At 36.6% G+C, this 13,163-nt stretch overlaps 1 non-coding gene across 1 annotated transcript; it reads right to left on the bottom strand.

Moving 5' to 3' along the window:
* Nucleotides 1-2,689: 2,689 nt before the first annotated feature.
* Nucleotides 2,690-2,793, bottom strand: LOC125147107 (U6 spliceosomal RNA). Its single transcript, XR_007145010.1, has one exon. It is a non-coding gene; the product is annotated as a U6 spliceosomal RNA (small nuclear RNA).
* Nucleotides 2,794-13,163: the final 10,370 nt, after the last annotated feature.

The raw sequence follows: 13,163 nt of genomic DNA, 5'->3' as shown, positions 1-13,163 counted from the left end.
AACAGATACAGGACAGCTCATCTTTTCAGGCCAGGTCACTCAGGTCCTAGGTCACTAGCTGGCTACCCTGCAGATTTATTGCCTTGCAGTCATGCCCCTACCTCCGGACCGTATGTTTGTCCCTCACCCTAGCCTTTTATGATGAAAATTTAAAAACCGACAGAAAAGTTGAGAAAATAATACAATGAACACTCAAATATACTTCACCCATATTCATCAGTTGTTAACATTTAGCTCCGTACATTCACTGCACGTAATCCCCTCTATGAGGTTATTTTTTAACTGAATCATTTGAAAGGTGGTTAGAGACTATGAAGCTTCACCCCATAGTATTTCACCATATATCTCGTAAGACACAAGGACATTCTCCTACATAACCAGTAATGTCCTTTGGAGCTTTTTTGGGTTTGCCTTTGTTTTTATTTTCATTCTTATCCAGGATTTGTCAAGAATCACATGCTGGTTTAGATGAACATAAGGGAAGGGAAACAAAAATAATATAAAAACGTGGAGGGGGACAAAACATAAGAGACTCATAAATATGGAGGACAAACAGAGGGTTACTGAAGGAGGTGTGGGAGGGGGGATGGGCTAAATGGGTTAGGGGCACTAAGAAATCTATTCCTGAAATCATTGTTGCACTATATGCTAATTTGGATATAAATTAAAAAATAATAATAAAATTAAAAAAAAGAATCACATGCTATTTTATTTATTTATTTATTTATTTTAACGTTTATTTATTTTTGAGACAGAGACAGACAGAGCATGACCAGGGGAGAGGCAGAGAGAGAGGGAGACACAGAATCTGAAACAGGCTCCAGGCTCTGAGCGGTCAGCACAGAGCCCGACGCGGGGCTTGAACTCACAGACCATGAGATCATGACCTGAGCCGAAGTCAGACGCTCAACTGACCGAGCCACCCAGGCGCCCCAGCACATGCTATTTTAAAGTCATCTCTCTCTCCCTCTCTCTCTTTCTTGGGATGCCTGGGTGGCTCAGTGTGTTAAGTGTCCACTTCAGATCAGGTCATGATCTCACAGCTCGTGAGTTTGAGACCCGCATCAGACTCTGTGCTGACCGCTCGGAGCCTGGAGCCTGCTTCAGATTCTGTGTCTCCCTCTCTCTCTGCTCCTCCCCTGCTTGTACTCTGTCTCTCTCTCTCTCTCTCTCAAAAATAAACATTAAAAAAATAATAATAAAGTCATCTCTCTCTCAAAAGCCTCTCCTTTATTCTAAAAAAATTCTCCTGCCCTTCCCGTTTTTTGTTTTTTGTTTTTTCTTTTATTGGTCTTTCCTGTCATTGACTTTCAGGCCAGTTCTTTTACACAATGTCCACAATTTGAGTTGTCTGGTTGTTTCTTCTATAATTCTTCAGAATTATATCCAGTTAAGATTTTTAGCAAGACTCCACAGAGGTGAGGCTGGGACCATCTCAGCACATCACAACACAAATGCCTTTCTGTCCTTTTATTGGTTACACTAAGCTGAATTAGTCGATTGAGGTGCTATCTGTCTGCTAGCACTCCTCACCGTAAAGGCATCTTTGCCCTTAGTGATGAATGACTAATCTGCGGGATGGTACTTTGAAAATATGAGAGTATCTGGTGTCCCCAACATTTTCAGCGACTGTTTTAACAATCATTAATAAGGCTTGCCTGAATCAACTATGATATTAGTGATTGCAAAAATCACAATTAAAAAAGCTTTATCATTTTTCCATGTGTTTTAGCTGTCGTTCCACTGTTCAAGAAGAGCTTTCTCTTCCGTCACACACACTTCTGCAATTCTCTTCAATATCATGATGAACTCAGAATATTCATTACCACTGATTTTCTTTTTAATTTTCATTTTGTCCCAAATTTGTCCCCTCCCAAATGGGAGCCCCTTCAAATTGGTTTCTGGGTCCTTCTGACATATCCCTATCTGTTTTTGAGCACTTCCTTCCTCTTCCATCAGTGAAAGTCCCAAGCTCATCTTCTACTTTCCTTGACCCAGACCTGGAATCAGACCTGGGTCCTTTCAGTGAGAAAAGTTTGCTAGAAACCAAGAACTGAGTGATAAGAGTGCTCACTGTAAGTGGGATGTCACTGCTTCTAGGCCCTTTCAGTAGACACAGCCAGGAAGTGTATTTTATTTTAGATCATTAATTTATCTCAATCCCCCCAATTCTAATAGAACATCACAGGGTTCTTCCTCCTTTCCCCACATCCCTATTTTATCTCCTTTCTCTCACATTGAAAACTCTAATTTTCACCAACATCAGCATAGCTATTCATTTACTGCTCGTTATAATACACCCAATAGTTTCAGAATTATTATGTCGATACCACTACCAACAAACTTACTAATGAAGTACAAGATTGTTTGAAGCTTTTATTTTATCCTTAGAGTCTAGCCCCCTAAAAGTAACGGTGTGTCTAAAGACCTTTAACCTTGACATAAGTTCATTTGTTTATCTTCAAATTAGGATTTTCCTGTCCATGTTGATTTCTTTTCATTTCTTTCTTTGTGGTAGTGGGTTTTTTATTATCTTTATTTTTAAAGATTTTATTTTTATTTTTAAAAATTTTATTGAGACATAACTGATATATAGCATTGTGTAAGTTTCAGGTGAATCACATAGTGGTTTGATATATGTACGTATTGCAACATAAGTACAACGGTAAGTTTAGTTAACATCCACCATTAAAATATGGAATACCTCATGAATTTGCGGATCATGTTTGTATAAGGGCCCTGCTAATCTTCTCTGTATCATTCCAGTTTTAGTGTATGTGCTGCTAAAGGTAGCGGTCAATAACTTTATGAATATGTAAAATGTTCTGTAGTTCAAAAGTTAAAATCATACGAAAAGGTAACCCAGAGAAGTTTTCTTCAATCCCCATATGCATGAATTTTATTAGTTTCTGGTTTATCCTCTCTTATTTGCAAAAAAAGAAACAAATATATACGTGTATGTGTATACATATGTATGTCCTTATTTTGCCTTTCTTTTAATTCAAATGGTAGTATTTGGTATACACTCCTTTGCACTGTATTCTTTTCACTCATATTGCTCGCTTTTATGTATACACAAGTCTTTCATAACACTAATTTTTCACTATACAGTCTATTTTATTTGCCCTATCAAATATATTTGTACTCACTTTATTTTAAGGGTTAGTTTTATATTAAAGCTAAAATAACCTTAGTCCCCCCCTCTTATTTTTGTTATTTTCTATTGGTTTCCTAACAATATATTTTTTTAATGGATTATTATTATTATTTTTTTTTGGGGGGACAGAGAGAGACAGAACATGAATGGGGGAGGGGCAGAGAGAGAGGGAGACACAGAATCGGAAACAGGCTCCAGGCTCTGAGCCATCAGCTCAGAGCCCCATGCGGGGCTCGAACTCACGGACCGCGAGATCGTGACCTGAGCTGAAGTCGGACGCTTAACCGACTGCGCCACCCAGGCGCCCCTCCTAACAATATTTAAATTAGTTAATAATTTATTTTCTCTTATCCCAATGCACCAGTTTGCCATGTGAATAAATATCCTTTTACCCTCACCAGTAACTATAAAATAATCAACAAGTATATTCTGTTTTATATCTCCGTTACCCTTCTGGCCCTTTAATTATTGTATAATATATGCTGGGTATGTACTCTTCTCATAACCATCATAGTTTTATGGGTGATTACATAGTTATGCTCATCATTAGTCCTCTTGTCAATGCCCTTCCCTTTTGGTGGTCTAAAACACCTTTCCTTAGGAAATTCCTCAGGATGGGCACATGGAAGCAACAGTCTCTGGTTCTATCATGTTCATAACTTTTGACATATTGGCTAGATGTAAAACCTTTGCCTTAGGATTTCTTTCTTTGAATCTTTTCAGTATGCTACTTTATGTATTCTGGGATAAAGCCAAAGACAGTCACTTAAGTCATTTGGTATTTTGACTAAACGCCCAAATCATTTTTTTTTTTTTTGTAAACTTCAGACATCTCTTAGAATATACCTTGACAATCTTCATTCAGGATTGATTTTCTAGGTACTAGTGTCAAATCTCTTTATTTCAGGAAAGTTTTCTTAAATGTTACCTTTTTAAATTTCCATTGCTTTTTATTTTCTTCTTCGTGCATCTTCTAATAGATTATTCAACCTATGTATGTGTGTGTTGATTTTTTTTTTACTTTATTACATTTATTTATTTTTGAGAGACAGAGTGAGACAGAGCATGAGTGGAGGAGGGGCAGAGACAGAGGAGACACAGAATCTGAAGCAGGCTCCAGGCTCTGAGCAAGTGTTCAGCATAGAACCCAATGTGGGGCTTGAACCCACGAACCGTGATATCATGACCTGAGCTAAAGTTGGACACTTAACTGAGTGAGCCACCCAGGTGCTCTAAGAAATCTTTTTAAATTGCCTTGTGCTTTCTGAGATGTGATTCCTCTGCTCTTTTATTTAGGCTTTTTCCTTTCCTCTACTCTTTTTCCTTTCTTTTGAATTGAATACTACTCTCAGAACTCCACCCTTTTTGCCTGAAAAGGAGCTTATAATTTTGAAAGCTCTCACACCCCAGGCTATACCAGCTCCTTTAGACTCTATCTCGAACCCCACAGAGCCACAGCTTTGTTGGAGTGTGCAAGAGTCCTTCTGGTTCCAGTTGGTCTCAAATTGCTTTACTCTGCATTTCACTGAGTCGTGTTGTCAGTTCTAGAATTGTGTTCTCACGTCGGTCAGATACCTCCCTGCTCCCTCCTGCCCTGACACGGATATGCAGAGCAGTGCACGTTTAGTAGTTGGTGGTGTTCCTCCACTTGCTCGTGTTTGGGGCTTCGTGAAGATACCATGTTCATCTAGATTTTTGAAGGTGTTGACCTTGGGCCTTGGATTTTCCCCTTAGAGTTTATCTGTCTTTTTTTATGGGGGCAGGAGGATTTCAGAAGATTTAAAAACCTCGCTGCCCCTGCTACCGTCTTCCCACCACACCCATTGGTTTATTCGTTCATTCATTTATTCAACAAATAATTTTGAGCCCTGAATTGTAATCTTACGCCTTTTCGTATTCTCTTGGTACCCTTAACTTTCAGGCCCCTGCTGCTTGTTCTGGCCTGACTGCCATTGTAATTACCCGTCCATTTAGGCGCATACGTATCTGCCACCTAGGGCTAATCATCCATTACTGGGAGAAGCCGAGGGCCCTCCCCCCATTACCTCTGCACAACCATACTGAAGAGCTACATGCCCTGTGTCTCTTGCTTCTCTTGCCACATCTGGACTTATAAAATACTACAACATAGTGCATTTAATCTGGCTTCCCAAATGGCTGCTAAAAGGAATGCATGAAGATACTTGAGGCATAAGAGAGTTAACTTCCTTGGGGCAACCATACCAGTGGGAAACAGAAAAAAGGTTGGAGCTGGCCAGATAGATTCCCTCTACCTTCTTCCTACCTGAGACTATTACAAGGCACCTCTTCTTTGTTCTGCCTATCCTGAGACATCCATGAAGTTCACTAAGGCACCATCCGCCAGCCAAGGAGTGCTGCATAGCTCTGCACCTCCTCTAGGTGGAGGTGCCTGTTCTCATTCACACAAGAGTCAGGTACAGGCGAATAGCTGCCCCCTGAAGCGCAGACATGTGTGAACAATGATGGGCACCTAGAAAAAGGAACAGGAACCTCAGAAATCATCAAATCATCACCTACCACCCAGTTCCTTCCATTACATCTTTGCCAGATGGTCTACACTCTGCTGGACTAACCTCTATGAGGAGGTGTTCACAATCTCATTTTCAGCTTTAATTGTTTGAACTTCTCTTTTCCTTTCTGTTTATTAATTTTAAGTTATACTTATTGATCTATAATTTATATAATTAACAATATAAATTGTGTTACCTTAAAATATAACTATAATTATATATAAAGTATATATAATTATACAAACTACAAGTAGAAATACAAACTATAAATTATAGTTTTCATTATAATAACATCAAATTGTAGTATATAATTCAGTACATTATAGACAACATAATTATAAATTATCATATATAATTTAAAATTATTAATATATGCTATAGAGTTATATACTATGTAGTATATAATATGTAATTATAATTATACTTAATTGTATCTATTAGTTATAATTATATATTATATACTATATCGTATATAATTATAATATAAACTCTAATTTATAACTTAATCTATAATTTCAATTTTAATTTTTAATCTATGATTGACCTTTTTCGGTATAAAGTGAGTTTTGATGAATGCACGTACCCCTGTGTGACCACCAACGCAATCAAGTAAGAATATTTGCATCACTCTAAAAAGATCCTTTGTGCTACTATATAATCATTTCCCTCCTCTCACCTCCAGCAACCACTGATCTGATTTCTGTCCCTATATTTTTCCCTTTTAGTGCATGTCATATAAATACAATCGTGTGTAACCTCTTGTGTCAGATTTCTTTCACTTGATCCAGCCATGTCGTTTCACCTATCAATAGTTTGTTGCTTTTTATTACAGAGTTGTATCCCCTTGTAAGGATGGACCACAGCTGTTCATCTGCTCACCTGTAGATGGACATATGGATTATTTCCAGCCTTTAGTGATTATGAATAAAGCTGTTATAAACATTTGTATACAGACTTTTTTTGCGAACATATGCTTTCCTTTTTATTGGATGGATAAGAATGCAGTTGCTAGGTCACATGCTAAGCATATGTTTAACTTAATAAACAACTCCCAAACTGTTTTCAAAAGTGGCTGTATTGTTTGATATTCCTAGCCACTATGTATAAGATTATCTTTCAATAATTTTTACAATTTGACAAGTACTACACGAACCCATGCTCGTTATTTAAATAAGTCAATCAATACAGACAGGCAAAATTCCCATTTGTCTTCTTAGCAACCCCTCTCCGCTCCCTAAATGCAGCCACTGTGACTGATTTGGTGTGTGCAAAAAGTATTTCTCATTTTGAGAAAAATTAAAAACTCTTTGAAGCACCACATCCAAATTCTAATCCCTCCTAGAAGGCATGGCAGTGTGGCAAGACTGCTGTCACTGGTGTCAGCCACACCTGGAATTTAGTCCTGGGTCTGCCACTCTCTAGCTCCAAACAAAGTGTGGAAATAGCAGCATGCGTATAATTAAGATGGAGATATAAATATCTCCTTATAATTCATATATGAAAATAAAATATTTAAATATACATTATATATATTTGAGTTTCCATTTGCCATTCCTAATTAATATAGATTTCTAATTTCTCTGCCATTACTGGACAGTAAAGGTTAACACATTAATAATAGCAGACTGCCTTGGACCCTACACAAGGCACATTAGTGTAAAATATTCATCTGGAACTTAGTTGTCCAGAAAAGTCTGCAGGAAAGCCTTAGGAAGACGAATAACGGGAGCAGCGACTATATATAGCCCATTTCTAATATTTATAAATTCGCTGTGACTGACCAAATGCAATCATGAGCTTAAAAGTAGCGAAAACTTAGAATGGTGAGTGCCAGGGGCTTGGAGGGAGGGGGAAATGGGGGAGTTGCTGTTCAACAGGTATAAAGTCTCAGTCACGCAAGATGAGAAAGTTCTAGATCTGCTGTATGACATCGTGTTTATAGTTAACAACACTATACACTCAAAAAGCTAAGAGGGTAGATCTCAAAGTATGTTTTCTTAATACAATAATCAAAAAGGGAGGAATGTTAGTGGAAAATTTGGTAAAATCCTAGTGAAATCTGTAATGTAGTCAATAATATTGTATTAATGTTAATTTCCTGGTTTTGACAAATAGATAATGGTTATGTAAGATGTTAACATTCAGGGAAGCTGGCTGAAAGGTATACACTAATTCTCTGTACTATCTTTGCCATACTTCTGTAAGTCTAAAATTATTCCAAAGTAAAAAGTGTATTTTTTTAAGTAATGAAAACCAAGTCACCCACACAAGGGTATTCGCTGTATGATTTTTATAATGACAAAAAGGGCGGGGAGAAATCATTTAAGAAGGACTTGACTAAAAAAAATTAGTATGTATCATATAGTTATTAATAAGATAAAGTTAATGGTGAATATTATGTAACAACATGGAAAGCAGTGCATAATATATTAAGTAGGAGAAGAAGCTTACCAAAGCTCATTTGTGTATGTATGCATGTGTGTGTATATATATATATATATATATATATATATATATATATATATATAAATTTTATGTAAAAGATATGTATGTGTGTGTAGGTTAGTATAAAAGATGCCTAGAAAATTAAACCCCAAACTGTTTACATGGTAATTTATTCAGGTACTGGTTGAGGGAAAAGCTATGTCCATTTTTTATATATGGGTTGTACATATAAGTTGTGTTGAATATTTTATTGAGCTCAGGACAGCCCTTGGTCAAGAGAGGCTCCCACCTCAGAACTCAAGAGTCCAAAAATCACAAGCGCACAATGCAAAGGTAAATTTATTAAGGGATCCAGTACCCTCTGCTGACACGGAGCAGCCACAGTCCTAGAGTCCACACTGGTGACTTACACCATTTAGGCCACAGGAAACGTTTCTCTGCATCTCTTGCCCTCTGTTCTAAAAACAGTAGGTGACTTTATCCAAACGTCATGAGGAATCGTGGGTTGTTCTGCAAACATCATGGAAGGACATCGCTTAGGACTGTCAGGAAAATCTGAGCTGTGGAAGCACTCCGGTAAGAGAAAAGACAAATTAATTAACTTGTCAAATCCTTCCTCTCACATATCATTGATGTTATAGATTCTTGCATAATAAAGTACCAATTCCCCACGAGTGTTTAGCATCTATTTTCTTGCTTTCTTGAAGTTCCAGTTCGCAGACCTATAAGTACTCACAAATCACTGCAGAATTTGCAATAGTCACATACAGCAGCCAAAGAACAGTATGCAATAATAAACCAAACATCCCTAATTCTTTTTTTTATACATAGTCTAGACACAGCATGCTTAAGCATGAAGCATAATCCCAATTTTTTGCATTAACAGCTGATGGTCACAGAACACAGGAATTGCTAATCATTTTATATTTATAAAAATATCTTCTAAGATATAATTAAATTTTAAAACAAGTAACTAAGCTTTATTTGAATAGTTTTTGTTTAAATTTTACTGTTCATTAAATATTATTTCATTTTTGCTCCTTAATAACTTTTTGAGACATTATAGGAAAAATAATTTTAGCTTTTCAATATTTTAACATTTACCTTAATTACATTTTGATGAAATACAGGCAAACTTGGAATCTTTTGAATATGATTGCATTTAATCTTTTAATCCTATAGATCATAGAGAGTGAGAACATGCTGGCATTGGGAGAGAACCACACATAATGAGCATGGAGCTCAGAAAAGGAAGGGCTGAAAAGAAAACAGAAAAAAAGCGGTTTGCTTCAATTTTTTTAAATTGCAGGCAATGAAAGTGAGCAGACTTCTGCTAAGCATGACCCACATACAATTTACAAACATTACAAGTTATTTACTTAATGAAGACTTAGTGGCTGAGCAAAACAAAAAAATGGGCAAGGAAAGTATTCCTAGCAAATCTACAACCTGAACAGATCAGATCAAACACTTGTGGCTTTATGTACTTGAGTAATGCAGTGTTTTTTCCCGATCAATGTTGATAATGAAAAAGATAATATAAAATTCACAACTTAGAAAAAAATAAATGTGATTCTGGCCTGCCCATCAGACAATAAATTACCAAAAAAAAAGAAAAAGGCAAATTGGATGAGAAAACTAAAAACTTTGAATTTGTACTGTTTATTGGAAAGTCACCCTAGAAAATGTCTGTCATGACCTTTTAAAATCATGAGAATGCGTCCAGAACAACATAAGTTACTTCAAATTATTGGTTATGAATTCTCCATTGGATAACGATGGGAGAAAATGTTATATTTCATATTATAATAAAATGTTTTTTTCAAATGGAGAAACTATAGAAATTTTGTTATATTTTAAGTTGAAAGACAAAATATTATGTTACAATTACCACACATTTCCCAGCCAATCTTCACAAGTCTAGCTAAGGAATATGTGAGTGGAAATACTTAGTTTCTCAATTAAAAGAACGCACAGTGTTACTTGCAACCAAAAATAAACAAAACCAAACAAAAAACCTGTTATGCAGGGGCGCCTGGGTGGCGCAGTCGGTTAAGCGTCCGACTTCAGCCAGGTCACGATCTCTCGGTCCGTGAGTTCGAGCCCCGCGTCAGGCTCTGGGCTGATGGCTCAGAGCCTGGAGCCTGTTTCCGATTCTGTGTCTCCCTCTCTCTCTGCCCCTCCCCCGTTCATGCTCTGTCTCTCTCTGTCCCAAAAATAAATAAACGTTAAAAAAAAAAAATTTAAAAAAAACCTGTTATGCAAACACAAGAACTGTTTAAAAAAAAAAGTCTAAAGTAACAGTAAGTGAACAATAGTAATCTACAAAGAAACTACTAAACACAGATATAAAATACTGCTGTGATATTATTAAGAGAATAGTAATAGATGTTCCATATTTAGCCAAACTTGTGGGACAACAGCGGCAAAATAGTCACAGACAACAATAGAAATGTTCTAGTTTAGTAGAAAAAAATGACTTTAAAATTTGACACCAGAATAGCCAAGTCTGTAAGATAGATAAAAGCTAACCTTTTAAAATCACATAAAAGGAAGAGAATGCAAAATAGTATTAAAAGTGATGAAAGAAATTATACATAAAATTCTAAAAATTAATAACTTCTTTAACTAGATTATATTAGGGCAGATCATACTCAACAACATTCATTATACCTACTGTCAAACTATCAGAAGATTAAAATAGAAGAAATCAAAATTAATGAGTATTTTATTGGTGATGCCCATTGTAAAAAAATAGAATTGCAAAAATAACTTTGAGTTTTAGTCACTGGTTTAAAAGAATAACGAGGGCTAGCTACTGAGAATAGCAGTTGGTAAAGAACAAGCATTTTTTGTGAGCCACGGACAAAGCACCAGTTGAATTTCTTATTAAGGCATGTTCTTGAGGCACCTGGGTAGCTCCATTGGTTAAGTGTCTGACTTGGGCTGAGGTCATCATCTCAGAGTTCCGGGAGTTTGAGTCCCGAGTTGGGCTCTCTACTGTCAGAGCAGAGGCTACTCCAGATCTTCTGTCCCTTTCTCTTTCTGCCCCTCCCCACACTCTCTCTCTCTGTCTCTCTCTCTCAAAAATCAATAAACTTTGAAAAAATATAAAAAAAGGAAACATGTTCTCATCTGTGCCAATAAGGGAGTGCATCTTTGAACAATTCAATAACTGCAAAGGTATTCTCTGGATCTGCCCAAATAGGAGGCATCATGAGGAAAACCATGTCATCTCTGCCATGACAACTACTTTTGGACACACAAAGGCAATCCTGATTAAACACCATTAACGCAAGATTTAACTTACACATGCTAACAAGATGGGCTAGAATTGTGCAAGAAAGAAAAGATTCTCCTTATGTTAAAAAAAAATCGTGATCTTCAACAGGAAATTATCTTTGATTTTGTAGTATCCACAGTTACCTGGTGTGAACTGTTCCTAGTATTAATAATGTTAGGCAAAGCTTGCAGGAACTCCAAAAGCTTGCACTGACAGGACTTGGGCTATTTTGCCCTTCTAAGATTCATTTGTGTTTCATTTAGAGAAAATGGTTTAACTAAATTGAAATAAAGTCTATGTGACACTTGTGATAAACGTGGCATTCCTAAAAATATTAGAAAATCAGAAATGTAAACAAAAACATTCGCAGCACTATAAAAGAGAATATTCAGAGACAAATAATCTCCAAACTAATTGCTACTGAGATTATTTTGGGGTTATTAGAAATCAACGTGTAATGTCAATTCAAGAGAGATTTGAATAAGTCACCTAACATATTGCCATTTTTTTGGTGCTCTTTATATTCCAGCTTTCAAGTTTTTGAGAAAAAGAACTAAAGAAATAATTTATAGGGGTGCCGGGGTGGTTCAGTCAGTTAAGTGTTGGGCTTTTGATTTCAACTCAAGTCGTTATCTCATGGTTCATGGGATCAAGCCCCATGCTGGGCTCCGTGCTAACAGTGTGGAGCCTGCTTGGGATTCTGTCTTTTCCCCCGCTCTGTCTGCCCTCTCCTGTGCTCTCTCTTTCTCTCAAAAATAAATATATAAACATTTAAAAAAGAAGTATTTTATAGTTCTAGATATTGCTCTTAGAGAAGTTGAAAATTACAGCAAAAGTGATAGTGATTTATATGACGAGAATATTTTATAACATTTTCAATGGTAATAACTTGTCATGAGAACCCACCACACTATCTGAACTTTAGTAAAATCCACTGCTGATATCTAAACATAAATGTTACTACATAACTTTATTGACAACTATTGGCTTACCAACTTTTCTCAATATTAAATTAATTTAAAAACGAGGGGGCGGCTGTGTGGCTTAGTTGGTTAAGCATCTGACTCTTGATTTGGGCTCAGTGATGGGCTCTCACACTTTATGAGATCAAGCCCCGTGTCAGGCTCTGCACTGAGTGTCTGGAGCCTGCTTGGGATTCTCTCTCTCTCTCTCTGCTCTTCTTGTGCTTTCTCTCTCAAATAAATAAACTTAAAAAAAATGCAGATTTAAACAAATAGATTCTTCAAAAATTAAAAAACTTGTAAAAAGGACAAAAGAGAACTACACCCAATTAATTTTGTTACGAAGGTAGAAGGACAGGAGTGTGTGGGTGGCTCAGTTGGTTACCTGGCCAACTTGATTTCTGCTCAGGTCATGATCTCGCAGTTTGTGAGTTCAAGCCCCACATCGGGCTCTGTGCTGACAGTGTGGAGCCTGCTTTCGATTCTCTCTCCCTCTCTCTCTCTCTCTCTGCCCCTCTCGAGTGCTCTCTCTCTCAGAATAAGTGAATAAAACTAAAAAGAATGTTAGAAGGACAGAACATATTCTATTGTACTTAACAGTTTGTTAGCATGTTCATATCTTTTAAAGTTTTAGACATCTGGTTCCCCATTTATATTTTTGCACCTGGTCCACAAATTCAGGGGTGGCTCTGATTGAGCATGTATTAATTTTATAATTAATACCACTAATAACTACTATTTACTAAGTGCTTATTATGAGCTAGGCACTGAGCTTGTTACTGTTT

This window comes from Prionailurus viverrinus, chromosome A1 (assembly GCF_022837055.1).
Source record: "Prionailurus viverrinus isolate Anna chromosome A1, UM_Priviv_1.0, whole genome shotgun sequence".
In the NCBI taxonomy this organism is placed as follows: Eukaryota; Metazoa; Chordata; class Mammalia; order Carnivora; family Felidae; genus Prionailurus; species Prionailurus viverrinus.
This window is presented reverse-complemented; position numbering and strand designations above follow the sequence as displayed.